This window comes from Nanorana parkeri, unplaced genomic scaffold, assembly GCF_000935625.1.
Source record: "Nanorana parkeri isolate BGI_ZX_2015 unplaced genomic scaffold, ASM93562v1 scaffold63, whole genome shotgun sequence".
Lineage (NCBI taxonomy): Eukaryota > Metazoa > Chordata > Amphibia > Anura > Dicroglossidae > Nanorana > Nanorana parkeri.
In genome coordinates, this window is record NW_017306331.1 from 1,182,886 (window position 1) to 1,196,670 (window position 13,785).

The following is a 13,785-nucleotide window of genomic DNA, read 5'->3' on the forward strand; positions in this document are numbered from 1 at the left end:
ACACACACACACACACACACACACACACACACACACACACACACACACACACACATATATATCTCCCACGGACTGGCTATGTGGTAAACAGATTAGTCCTGTCAATTTAAGAAGGTGCTCCTAACGACAACTCGCTTTGTATATAAAAGACACCTTTCCACAGAATCTCTTTCTTACATTCAAACCTGACCACTATGGGCAAGATCAAAGAGCTGTCAGATGACATTAGGGACAAGATTGTAGACCTGCACAAGGCTGGAATGGGCTACAAGACTATCAGCTTGGTGAGAAGGAAACAACTGCTGGAGTGATTATTCGAAAATGGAAGGCATAGAAAATAACCATCAATCGCTCTCGGTCTGGAGCTCCATGCAAGATTTCACCTCATGGGGTAAGGATGATCATGAGAAAAGTGAGGGATCAGCCCAGAACTACACGGGAGTAGCTTGTGAATGATCTCAAGGCAGTTGTGACCAGTCACCAAACAAACCATTGGTAACACAATACACTGCCATGGATTAAGATCCAGCAGCACACGCAAGGTCCCCCTCCTCAAGAAGGCACTGTACAGGCCCGTCTGAAGTTTGCCAATGAACATCTAAATGATTCAGAGAAGGATTGAGAGAAAATGCTGCGGTCAGGTGAGACCAAAATTGAGCTCTTTGGCATTAACTCAACTCGCCATGTTCGCAGTAAGAAAAAGTCAAGCACGGAGGTGGAAACATTGAAGTGAATTTATCAAAATTATAGCAGACAAAATCTGGAGCAGCTGTGCATGGCAACCAATCAGCTTCTCTCTTTCATTTTCAAATCTTAACTGAACAAACTGAAGAGAAAAGCTGATTGGTTGCATTGCACAGCTGGTTCAGTTTTTGTCTGCTCCAGGTTTGATAAATTCTCCCCATTATGCTTTGGGGCTGTTTCTCTGCTAAAGGTACAGGCTGACTTTGCTGCATTAATGGACGGGGCAATATAATGTAAAATCTTGGATGAGAACCTCCTTCCAGAACATGCCAAGGCAACAAAGCAGTGGCTCAAGAAGAAGCACATTAAGGTCAACAAGGGTTTCTCCACCAAGTACTAAGTCATGTTTTGCTTGGGGATCAAATACTTATTTAACTCACTGAACTGCAACTCAATTTATAACATGTGTATTGTGTTCTTTCTGGATGTTTGGTTGATATTCTGTCTCTATAATTTAAAATACACCTATGATAAAAACAATAGACCTTTCATTTCTTTGTAAGTGGGCAAAAGTACAAAATCTGCAGGGGATCAAATAATTCGTTTCCACACTGTATAAATATACTGATACTCTCGTCTGAGCACCCCTGGAGGTTAGACAGAAGGTATACGGGTATGCCTGTAGTTGGTCCAGGGTACGGATGCTGATGACACTGGAGCTGATGGTGCAGATGGCTGGATACTGGAACAGCTATATAATCAGACCTTCAGGGAATATGCCAGCAGTAGGTAGAGTGGCACTGGGACAGGAGGCTGAAGCAGAGTTGTAGAGAAGCCGGGTCAGTATCTTGCAGCAGCAAGGTACGGAATCAGGAAGCAAAAAGTGTAGTCCGGGGCGGGCTGGGTCATTTACTTGCAAGCAGAGCAGTACCAAACTAGGATGCAGAAGTATAGTCAGAGGGCAAACTGACCTCAGTGGGCAGGTGGCGATCAGCAAAGTCAGAAGGCAAGCCAGGTCAAATACAGGTTGAACATATGTAAAACAGGAACAAAGGGACAGCTTACAGCAATATAGAGTTGCAGCAAACATCATTGAATAGCCAACCTGACGCCTCAGGCTGTAATGAATATGCGCTTGCTTGTGTCTGTGCACCGAGCTTCCCAAACATACCTTTGCGCAGTGGCTCATGCAAGGGCCCGTGCAGAAGCTGTACTAAAGACACCGGTTGGATTCCCAAATATATATCTATATAGATATATAGATCTAAAATCTCTTTATTTTCATGAATAATTAATCCAAAAGTTTACCTAGGATATGGACAATTTCTGTAAAATTCATCCACAAGGATTATAGTTTCCTTTTTCGTGAATGTCCCATACGTTTTAGCACAAAAGCCAAAAGCTCAACCCTACCTGGACCTTTTTTCTTTTGAAAGATCTGTTAACCGTTCTTATTACCGGAAAATATGACAGCAAAGTCCACCAATAGTTGTTGAACCAGCAATCATCCTCTAACTCAGAGTGGTTGCCAATTTGCTGACAGTAGGGTGATCTCATCTTATATTTAATTAGAAATTAATGACCAATTCTGGCACTGTTCACCTTAGTCACACACCCAAAACTAAGAACTACTGGCAGTATCCTTGCTGTGGATAGACAGGTTGAAACTCCCTTTGATGTTGGAGGAATATATTCAATTCTACTTGACTGCTGAACATTTTTTCTTTTTATTTATAGTGTATCTAAACCTAAATCATACCAGTCCTCAAATGTGGTGGCCGCATTCCTTTTCTTTTTTTCAGGCTTTTTACCTATTATTTTTACCTGGTAATCCTGAAAATAACACATTTCCTGTCCCTGGGTGGCTATGCTGACTGCTCCATTGTATCTACAGTGTATAGTAGGAGATATAGTTGCTACCCAGGCTGAACCTTTAAACTCTTTGTCTTTGTTCATCTCCAATATATGGAAGTTGATGGAACTAGACGTTTACTCAAGAAATATAAGATTGTTTTTGCTTTCATGTCAGCTCACAGGAAGTGACAAGGACATTGCATTTCTGGTAAGATCAACAAGTGTTTCTGTACTTGCAGACAATGTTCTTAGCCTATAAAAGAAAACTAATGCACATACTACACCTAAAAACTGGTACGTTGCAATAAGAACATTTTTGTTCCTTGCTTTCGCCATCATTTACATTTTAAAAAGCAGTTCATGCTTTTAGGAAATGGTCACAATAGATAGAAGGAATCAAATTCTAGACTCAGAAATAGAGAATGCCAAAGGTTAAAAAAAAAGTACAACTCAATGTAGAAGATACTAATGCACTTTGCATATACATACAATAGGGGGAATTGATAAAACTGGAGCAGAAAGAATCTGGAAGAGTGTCCCATAGTAACCAATCGGCTTCTCATTTCAGTGTGTTCAGTTATGTTTTGAAAGATAGAAGCTGATTGTTTGCCATGAGCAACTGCGCAAGATTCTGTCTGTTCCACTTTTGATAAATTCCCCTCACTGTGCTTTAAATGTATATAAACCCAAACACTAAAATCTCATATAATATTTACCATGAAATTGTAATTTCAAAAGGCAATTTTTAATAAACCTGCAGTTTTCATTAAAATAATCCCCGATGATCCTGCCATAAAGGTTCTTGTTGTGACCTTCCTGTCTGAGGATGGCAACGCTCTTTCCCTGCCTCTCTATTATGCTCCTGCGTTCTCACCCTGTCACCCAGGCTTCTGATGGAGACTACAACAGGCTGTTTCAACACTTATTGCAGTGACATGGTCCACTCTTGTCATTATTAGAAAATCCGCCCTGAGAAATACCATGCTGCCATCGCTGGAGTGCATGTGAATGGCATTGCTGTAAAAGGCTGCAGGGGATTAGCAGCACTGAGATCTAAGGATGAAAAAAAGGTAAAAGCAAGTAGTTGATTAAAAAATGCAATTGTGTACTGTACTCTGTGTTTAGCAAACTACATTTCACTTGATTGGGGTGTTCTTCTACTGTTATGTACTTTCTTTATGTATTTGCTGTGTGATACTGCACTTTGCCTGCACTTTACATATAGTCATGCCATTTAACACTGCCTTATTAAATTAGCCCATACATGTTATATGGAAATCACTTCAGCTGATGACTCTTCATAAAGGTGATAGATTAGCAGAGAGACCTGGAATGCACTGCCGGAGTTGCTAAGTAAGTTGCCAAAACAGCACAAAGGGATTTGTTAACAGTAAACCTCATTAGTCCAATTATCAGCATGGAAAAATGAAGCTGATGATAACATGAACTGACGGTAATAAATACTGCTGCTATAACAGTCTAAGCAGTGAAATAAAACTCAGCATACTCCCTAAGGCAATAGACATGCAGATGTCCCATCCTTTGGCCACAAACCATTAGGACCTGACAATTCCCTCAATGATTTGGGCAACATGTAAATGTAATGATCATGCAGCGACAATCTCATTGCCTTTACTCTGCAGAAAAGCAGTAAAGCCAGGGTTAGGAATAGCCCATTCGTGGTGGCAGATTTACCATTTGTGCAGACTGTACTGCTACATAATGTCCATAATGTCCTTTGGTATTTGGAGCATATTTGGCCTAAAGTGCTGGGCTCCCCCCCTGTTGTCACTCAGACCCAGCCAGCCTTTAGGAGGCCCCAATTGCACTCTTGGCATGTAATATCCAAGTGGCATTGGGAAACAAGCATTCCCTGTGAATTCTACCTGACAGGCACTCGGACTTGCAGAATGCGCCTCCTATTCCCTCTCATTCCATTTAGGAAGGGAGTAACGGGGATGCTTGCTGTTGGTGTTATTTGAATATCACAGACTGAAAAGGTAAACCAGAGATAGGCAACCTTGGCTTTCCAGCTGTGGTGAAATTACCAATCCCATCATACCTCTGCCTCTGAGAGCCATGCCTTTGACTACCAGAGTCTTGTAGGATTTGTACTTCTACAACAGCTGGAGTGCCGAGGTTGCCTACCCCTGGTTTAAACCATCTTGAAGGATACTTTCCTTTAATCTACATGTCTATATATTTCAACCTTATTTAAAGGGATAGTCCCTGGTTGGTGAAACTTTTGTCACTGTACTTTTCTTGGTAATCTTTTAGGATTTTAAACCTGATCTATTTTCAAAGGAAAAAAAATAATTTGTGACACACAACCCAAATGTCCCTGATCCTTTCCTGTGATTTGAACAAAATCATTGGATCCCTCCGGTCCAGGCAATGTCCCAGTACTGGAAAGAACAGTTTACTATCACCACACTGGGAAAGTTCAGAATTAGTGGTGCAGGGGGGTTCATAGGTAGGAGTACTGGGAGGCAGGAATATTCAGAGTGAGGGGTGCAGGTGGGTCCAGTGGTAAGAATTCTGGGAGGACCGAAGGTTTAGAGTCAGAGGTGCAGGGGGCTCTATGGTAGGAATTCTGGGAGCCTGGAGGGTTCAGAACCAAGGTTGCAGGGGTTTTAATGGCAGGAATTCTGGGAGGTAGGAAAGTTCAGAGTCAGGGTGCAGGGGGGTTCAAGTATAGCGGTGCTAGAAGGCAGGAATGTTCAGAGTTAGCGGTGCAGGGGGGTTCAGTGGTAGGAATTCTGAGAGACAGGAAGGTTCATAGTCATGTGTGCAGGGGGGTTCAGTGGTTGGAATTTTGGGAGGCAGGAAGGTTTAGAGTAGAGGTGCAGGGGTGTTCAGCGGTAGGGGTGCTGGGTGACAGGAAGATGTCAGGGCGCAGAGTGCCAGGGATACTGGGTTCTTGATAGGCCTAAATACAAGCTCACAAGTCCCCTATGTGATAGCACTTTAGTGGTAATAGGTTCTCTGTAAGGCGACATTAGGGGTATATTGGGTCTATTCCATATTATCTTTCACGGTTTGCGCAGCTGGTTGTATGGGGAGTGTGTGTCCTTTGTGTATATAATTTGTCCTAAAAGTTGTCTCTTTCTCATCTCAGAAAGTTAGGAGGTATAGTGTACATCAGGTTTGGATTGGGCCTGTTATGCCCATTTAAACACATGGTGAAAGGAATAAGTAGGTGATAATCTAAGGCGTTCAAGCTGAAATCAGCAGAGACCTAATTATCATCAATGAGGAAGGTGGAAGGTTCTTTTCTGAGCGAACACTTGTACAGATATAAGCTGATCAACGGATTATCCAGCAGCATTTTCGTAGTTTGCTTTCAGCTTAACAATGTTTTAAGTCTTTTATGACTTGGGTTATTGTAACTACTGGACCGCAAAGCAGCCTGGGAAGAAGTATTTTCATTTTATAAAACGTTACTTTTTCCACTAAATGACTTAAACTGTTTTGCCCCATTTATCAAAATACCTGAAATAATGGCTGTCACGGTTTATGTATTCATACCTCCCAACCGGCCCTCATTTGGAACCAGATCCCTCTGTTCCTCTTTCCTCCTCAGTTTGTCCCTCTTTTTGGCCTGATATACAGATATCTATAACAAAAATGTTTTATTTAACTAGAAAAAGTGTTATGATGCACTAAAAGATAATCTCTTATAATACATAATACATTCTGGAAGGTGTCCCTCTTTTTCAACTCAGAAGGTTGGGAAGTTTGGGTATTGAAACGAATCAGGTTTAAATGTGAGATGGAAAATAAAATGTAGAAAATCATTTCAGGAACCTGGTAGATTGCAGAATATATTTCAGCTAGCGCTCAAGGCTCACTCTCATGATGGACTACAATCTCAATAGAAAATAGTAAACTAAACCTGTCATTGTAGTCCATCATGGGAGTGAGCTTTGAGCTGTGGCTACTTTACAACACACACAGGGACCAGGGGGAACAACAGATGATTTGATGATCTACAGCCAAGTGATACACAAATACACTACATTTTGTTAATAGGGTACATGAATGTATTTTTAACATTTAACTCCTGAGTTTAGTGTCACATTTAACTCCCCCGCCCCACCCCTACTTAGTATCTATAAACCCAAAATTGTATTAAATAAGGCCTAAGAATAAGTCTACATTACTAAAACTTGTCTTATACTCACCTAACATCCATTCCTGGCTCGGTCTCGCTACAGGTCTTGGCTGTATTTGGGTTTGGGGATTCATGTAAATGTTGTCACCACCAGGAGTTGCCCTAAAGCAGAGACACGGATAGTCAGTGGGGGGTGTTTACTCAATCAAGAGAACCTGTAACATTGATCTATTGGCTTGCAGTTCCCAGCTAGTTACATATTCGCTATTTGAGAATGAGGATTTGTCTTCTCATCAAAACTACATCTCTTGAGCTCATGTTGGAAAGTGTCTGGGGAAGGGCCGTCCTTCTTGCCAAGATGTATTACTCCGAATGTCCGATTCATGTATTGCGTTCAAATAATGGGGAGTGTCCCTTTAAAAATGTGAGGCAATACATTTTGCTGCACTCATTGCCCTTGATTAGCATAGGCACAGTTTGCACAGAAGAGACAATATAGCTTCTGTGTTCCCCCGGCCACTTCCAGCTCTGTAAATTTAGAAACAGATCACGATGTTCGCCATGACCAAACAAATGAATAAGTGTACGCATTAACACTGCTTTCTCTACTCCATGGTGAGAATGTTGATCGGTGTGAGGCCTTTCTGACCCTTATTGTTTCTGAGACTTTTTTGAGTTCAGAAATTGCCAATGTATCAGTCAAATATTCTTCTCTGTCTCTTTATATACATTGCTGGGTGTATTTACAGTGCGTCCTGCCCCAGGCACATGTCAATGAGACCTCTAGTATGGTTTTCATCCCTTTAGTGACAACCTATAGTATGTGGATAGCAGAAAAAAACTTTTTCTTTCTTCATTGGTAACCCTGATGGATTGTACAGATGACTGCTTGTCACTGAAAATACAGAGAATCTTGTGACTCTTCTATTCAAATCTCACAGCCCTTGTTCCTTTAACTACACTGGTACTGAGTACAGATTTACCAAACCAATGTCCGGGTTTGGTGTCCAGCAGTATACAGGGCCTGCTCTGAACTTTCCTGCGCTCTGCCGGTTGCTCTTATCTGGATAGGATTTTAGATTCTTATCTAGATTTGCAAACACATGGTTTCTGTAAGGTCTCGTTCACAGCTAGGCGTATTGCATATGCGCGTCTGTCGCACGTTTTTTTACCGCGATTCGCAGTAAAAAAGTCGCGCAACAAACGCGCGTTTCCGAAGGCTACTTGGCTGTATCCCAATGGAAACGCGCAAAAAAACGGCCCAAAGTAGTACATGTACCTTTTCAGGCGTGGTCCGTTTTGTAGCGCATTAGGGACGGGCGGAAATACGCCAAGGTGGGAACGAGACCATTGAATACAATGGGATTTATATTTTTGAGCGTTTTGTAGAGTGTTCGTCGAGCGTAGAACGCGCTACAAAACGTTCAGGTGTGAAGGCTGGGTTCACACCTAGGCGTATTGAATATGCGCGTTTCCGAGGGCTACTTGGCTGTATCCCAATGGAAATGCGAGACCAAAACGTTTGTTTGATATATCTCCTGATGCATAACTCTGTGTCTGCAGATTACCAGCAGAGGATTTATATTAGCAAACCTGCTCGACTTGCCTAGATACCTAAAAGAAGCTAAATGTTTTACATGTACACTTATTATGTAATGGCAATGTCCAAATATACAGCTAAATATACCAATATATAGAACCCATATACTGCATGTGAGCATTTTAACCTGCCACAAGATTTGTAATTTTCTTAGGCTACTTATGATTCACCAATCCTTGCAACACTACCAAGGAACTGTGACCTCATAACTCATTAAGCAGCCTAGTTTCCTGGGTCACCCACCTGTGCTTTGGACTCCAAATGAGGATTATTGTAGGGTGAGTTCCTCCCTGAACTCTCCTCAAAAGTTCCCAAAAAATTGTATGTTTACATCACGCTTCCCTAGGCACACTTAAATAACACCCTTTTGTAAAGCTCCACCCCTTATGTAATGTGATTTTATTACTATACACTGCTGCTAGATTGAGCTATGGAAGGTGGCATGCTGTTTGCTGTATATACAGATCTACTTTTCAGCTGTGCAGTTCATCAAACAAGAGAAGAGAGAGAGAAAGGGTTTAATATTTCTTGAACTCTAAAAGGGACTTCTGACTGCTCTCAACATCCTGTTCACCTTCTTCCCCCTGCTGAAATTAGCAACAAATGTGCAGGGGTGGCCAGGAGAGGGAAATTAAACACGGAAACCATTATCATAATTTGGTAAGTCTGATGCTTAATGTTGCCCCTCTAAGCCTGGCCCACAAGCGCCCTTATGGCACACAGTGACAGTGCTGCGCAACAGAACCTGACTGGCTGTGTGCGACCCCTTATGCCCTCATTTCTGCTGTGTAGTTGTTTGTGATAATGTAAAAGATTATCGGAAGCTTTACTTACTTTATTTTAAAATACTTTATTTTTATTAACTCATAATACTAGGGGTCTATTTATAAGCAAATTCAGAGGGCACTGCAAATTTCTGTGAATATTAGTTTTGTGTGGAGACAAAAAAGAACGTTCTTAGTATATTTTCTTTCTCAGGTTGACTGTGTAATGTAATACCGCACAATGGCCACTAGATGGAGGATCATAGGAAATAAATATTTTTTTATGCTTCTCAGCCTCAACTTGTGGCCATAATGCGATATTACGTCACATTCGATCACATTTTTATTTTTGCCTCGATTTGCACAGAATAAACATTCACAGAGATTCACAGGGAAAATGGCTTTGCAAATTGTTTATAAATAGACCCCTAAGTGGGGGTTATTATGTTTTCGCATAATTACACTTTTATTTTCAATTAAAACATAAAACATTTTTAAAAAGACAATCTGACAGCTGCAGCACCCACACATGCACAGCACACATGCACATGAGGCACACAAACGCAGCACACATACACATGAGGCACACACACCCACATGCCCAGCACGCATACATATGTGGCACACCCGCCGACATACACACACATGCGCAGCACGCATACACATGTGGCACACACACCCACATACACAAACATGCAGCACCTGCACAGCCACAGTCTAACTTGTATCAAGGACTCACAAGCCATAATGAAAGATCAGTATACTTTAATATTGTATCAGTGTCAAAATACATCTCCTCATGGATCACTTTCCATACATTGATAATATCAAATTCAGCCACATAGTGTTGTTTAAGAAATCATTTCCCTATACTGATAGCCTTGGTTAATATCAGTTATCGGATTGTCTGAAATAGCTTAGTATATCTACTAGGATATCAAGGTGCTTTATGCTCAAACTACACTGACCATAAAACAACATTGTTCAAGTGTGATAAACCCTTCAAGTGCTTAAAGTCAGTACAACCCCACAGACCTGCTAAGGACACTACACACTGCATCTAGTTAGTATACCACAGGAAAAAAAAATTATTTGGTTTATTGTCCAAGTCATTCTTTTAGCTGGAAAGAAAGACACAAACACACTTCAAGAACAAAAAGCTATTAACAGGTTTTAAAGGCAGCTCCGCTTTTTTCGGAAATTCTGACATTGTAAGGCAGGATGACCAAATTATTATCTACGTACATAGTTTTTCTTACCCATCCTGTTCCCTTTTGCCTGGACAAGCTCAGGCAGTATACGCCGTAATCTAAAAGTTGTTGTCATTAGCAAGCTGTTGTGACTTGGAATGCAAATTTCAGCCAGTTTGTCAAGAACCAGCCAAATTCCACTCTGTGTATGGCCAGCTTAAGTATCAGTAAAGTAACCTCTACATCTTAGAAGACTTCTCTGAATTAGTAATGGATCCTTCTGGTTTTTTAGGAGGAACATTTTGATAGCCTTGGCCATCTTTAGTAGCCAAAGACCAGGTGTAGAAAGCCATTTTTAACATTTTATAGCACTACTGGTTAGTCTCGGTGGATACCTAAAGTGTATCTAAACCCTAAATCTATTTTTTGAATATGTTGGGCATCATGCCCCACTGTACACAGTAAACAAATATTTTTTTTTCTGAATCTGTTGCAAAGTTTCTTACCTGGAGATCCTGCCAGTAACAGCATGTCATGTTGCAGGTTGAAGGCTAACAAAATTAGGCTGCTGCCTTGCTGTGTGAGCTCCTTGGGTTGGCCATTGGGCTGCTTATCTAATAGACCTGACAGCCTAGTGGACAATTGCATGCGTGTACAGGGCAGGCTGACAATGCTGCTGCTAATTGCAAAGCAGTGACTTAGCGCTGTCTGCCTAAGGCTGCTAATGCTGCTACTGGCAGGATCTCCAGGTTAAGAAATTTTGCAACTAATACACAAAAAAACTATTTAAAACTGTATACAGCGTGGCATGATGCTAAACACACTGAAAAATAGATTTTGGGTTTTTATACACTTTTTTAAAATCTCTGCCATTGCATAGTGGAGCAAGACAGATGATGAATATTATTTACAAAGCAGTTGATTGTACTGCCCTTCTTTACAATATGGGTCCCACCACAGCGATGGAGATCCACTTTAAATCACACGTTTAATTACACTTCAGAAGTGTTTACATTAAAGTACAGAAAAATAATCAAGTACACATTATATTACCGAAGGCAGCCATTTTGTAGGTTAGTCCAGACTTGATGTTCTTAGATCCAAGTGAATCGATGTAAGTTCTCATGAATATCAGATTAGCCCTCAAAATAGCTGCCACCAGTATCAGTAGACAAGAAGTCAATTTTAAGAAGAACAGTACATGACATTAGTGACTGTTCCTCTTGCTTCCAGCTAACTTGCTTCAGAACTCGGGTGCAGGTTGTCTCTTCATGATCATTTCTATGGTGCAGATTAGAAAAAGTATCTGTTTCTTAATGGTTTATAATTGGTTGTTTCAGCTGACAGTCTAAACCAGGGGTAGCCAAACTTCGACTCTTTGGCTGAGGTGAAACTGCAAATCCCAGAAGACATCACAACACTCTGACAGCCACAGGGATGACTTCATGAGGTGGATGCATGACGGGATTTGAAGATTCTGGTGGCCAAAGTTTGGTTACCTACCCCTGTCTAAACGATCAAAAACATTGAGGATTTCTTTCAGTGTTTGTCAAGGGACAATTTTCAACAGCTCTCTGTTGACAACTTTGGAAACTATGAAACTGGGTAGAAAACAGATGAATATCTGACCTGAAATTTGGAGCCTGGATTGAGGATAAATAAAGACGATTCCTCAGTAGCCAGGTAGTGCATAAAACATATTGCTAGAATCCCTGCCTCACTTTTTTTGAATTCATATGCAATAAAAAAAGACCCACATACATAAAAAAGTTTTTTTAGCATAAGCACATACAGTATACGCAATAAAAAAAACCAAACATCTAGGTAGGTCAATAAAAGGAGCAGTTTCTCTTCAGATTACACCAGTGTTAAAAGCTATCGCTTAGTATAGGAGCAAAGTCAAACAGGAGGAGTCGGGGTAAATGCCTTATGACCCTTCTGTTGAAATTAATTGATACAAACACCAAGGATCGGCAAAGATGAAAGAAGAGGCCCTCTAACCAGCATTTGTGTACAAACTGGCAGCAGCAAGATTTAATTACAGTGTAAAAAGTTTGTTTGTGAAAAACAACCTCACAGCTCTAACAGTCAGACACATATTAAAAAATGAAGTATATTTTGTGTGTGGCTTCTACTACTCAGCTTATCATAACTGAGCTATCCTTATACCAGGAAAAGGCTTTGTTTTCATGATGGACCAAAAATTTCCCTTGTTCTACTTTACAAGAGCTGTGCTATCAGTCAGCATGTTAAACCAAGGGCTGGGCACACATAAAACATACAGTTAACATCACATTAAAATAAAAAATGCTATGAATTGGATGGTGTCCTTCCATAACAAAGGTCATACCCGGTGCATTCATGAATCTATTGAACGGTACAATGACATTTTTGTAGAGTGGGCATATCACTTGTATTCATTTTGTTCTTTGACCCAATGTATATTTGCAGCCAGTCAATTCACTAGAAACCTCATGTATGTCTCTGTGATGTCACTAGTAAACTGATGAGCCAAGTAGTATTGACCCACAAAATAGGTACCAATACTGAGGGTATTGGACAGGTCCAGTTTAATCTCTATGAGAGATAACCAGTAGCTTATGAACTAATGTGAAGCTTCTATGCCAATAGGTCCTCAACTGGAGGACCCCTTCTGACCCAGAGAGTTAAGTAATAGGTCAATGATTTTATATTCTATTAAGTCATCAATGTGCAACATTACAAGTAAGAATTCCAACACTGCTTGTTGCCAGAGATGCTAGCATGCATTAATAGAGAATAGTTGAGCTCATCCCATCAAAGATCAGCCATAGTTGTGACACAAATATAGGGTGCCAGTAAATTAATATAACATCCACTGATACCAGTGGGAGCATTTTTCATGCAACAGCCCTTATACCATTCCACATTCTAGAGCACAGGGAATGTTCCTTTTGCTATGTTGTGCTGCAGAGGGACCCTCTCAAAGAATGTATCTGTTCTACACATGGCTTGGCAGATCTTGTACAGCCCAACAAAACATGCCCTTCTATTGTCTATGTCTACATAAACCATGCACAAGGCACACTGAGGTTTTGCCGTTTCACAACAGCTGGAGAGCCAAACATTACAAGAAAATGGCATAGGGACTATAAAACCAATGAGCTGAATATATATATATTCGACTTATGTACTAAAGTCAGATAAAAACCCATGTTTATTTAATGTTACAAACTTTAGCTTTAGCACACATTAAGGCAATGGTTAAGAGCCCTGAGGAGTAACATGTATACACCTGGTTTAGTTGAATGAAGTTAAGAGCTGGGATCGATACTGCTTCATAAATTGGCTTATTAGGAGCACTTCCTGAGTGTGATAAAGGCCAACGTTTTTTATATGTGGCAAGTCACCATTAGAAAAAAAACCACTGAAGTGATTTTGTAACTTATATATATTATATATGTAAAAGCTGAATATAATGCCCTTAGTAAAATATTGCAGTACAACCCAAATATTTGCACTTGAATAGCTATCAACTGACACAAGTTAGGCTATAAAACAGATCTGAGACCCTGAATCACGTGTGTGTGTGTGTATATA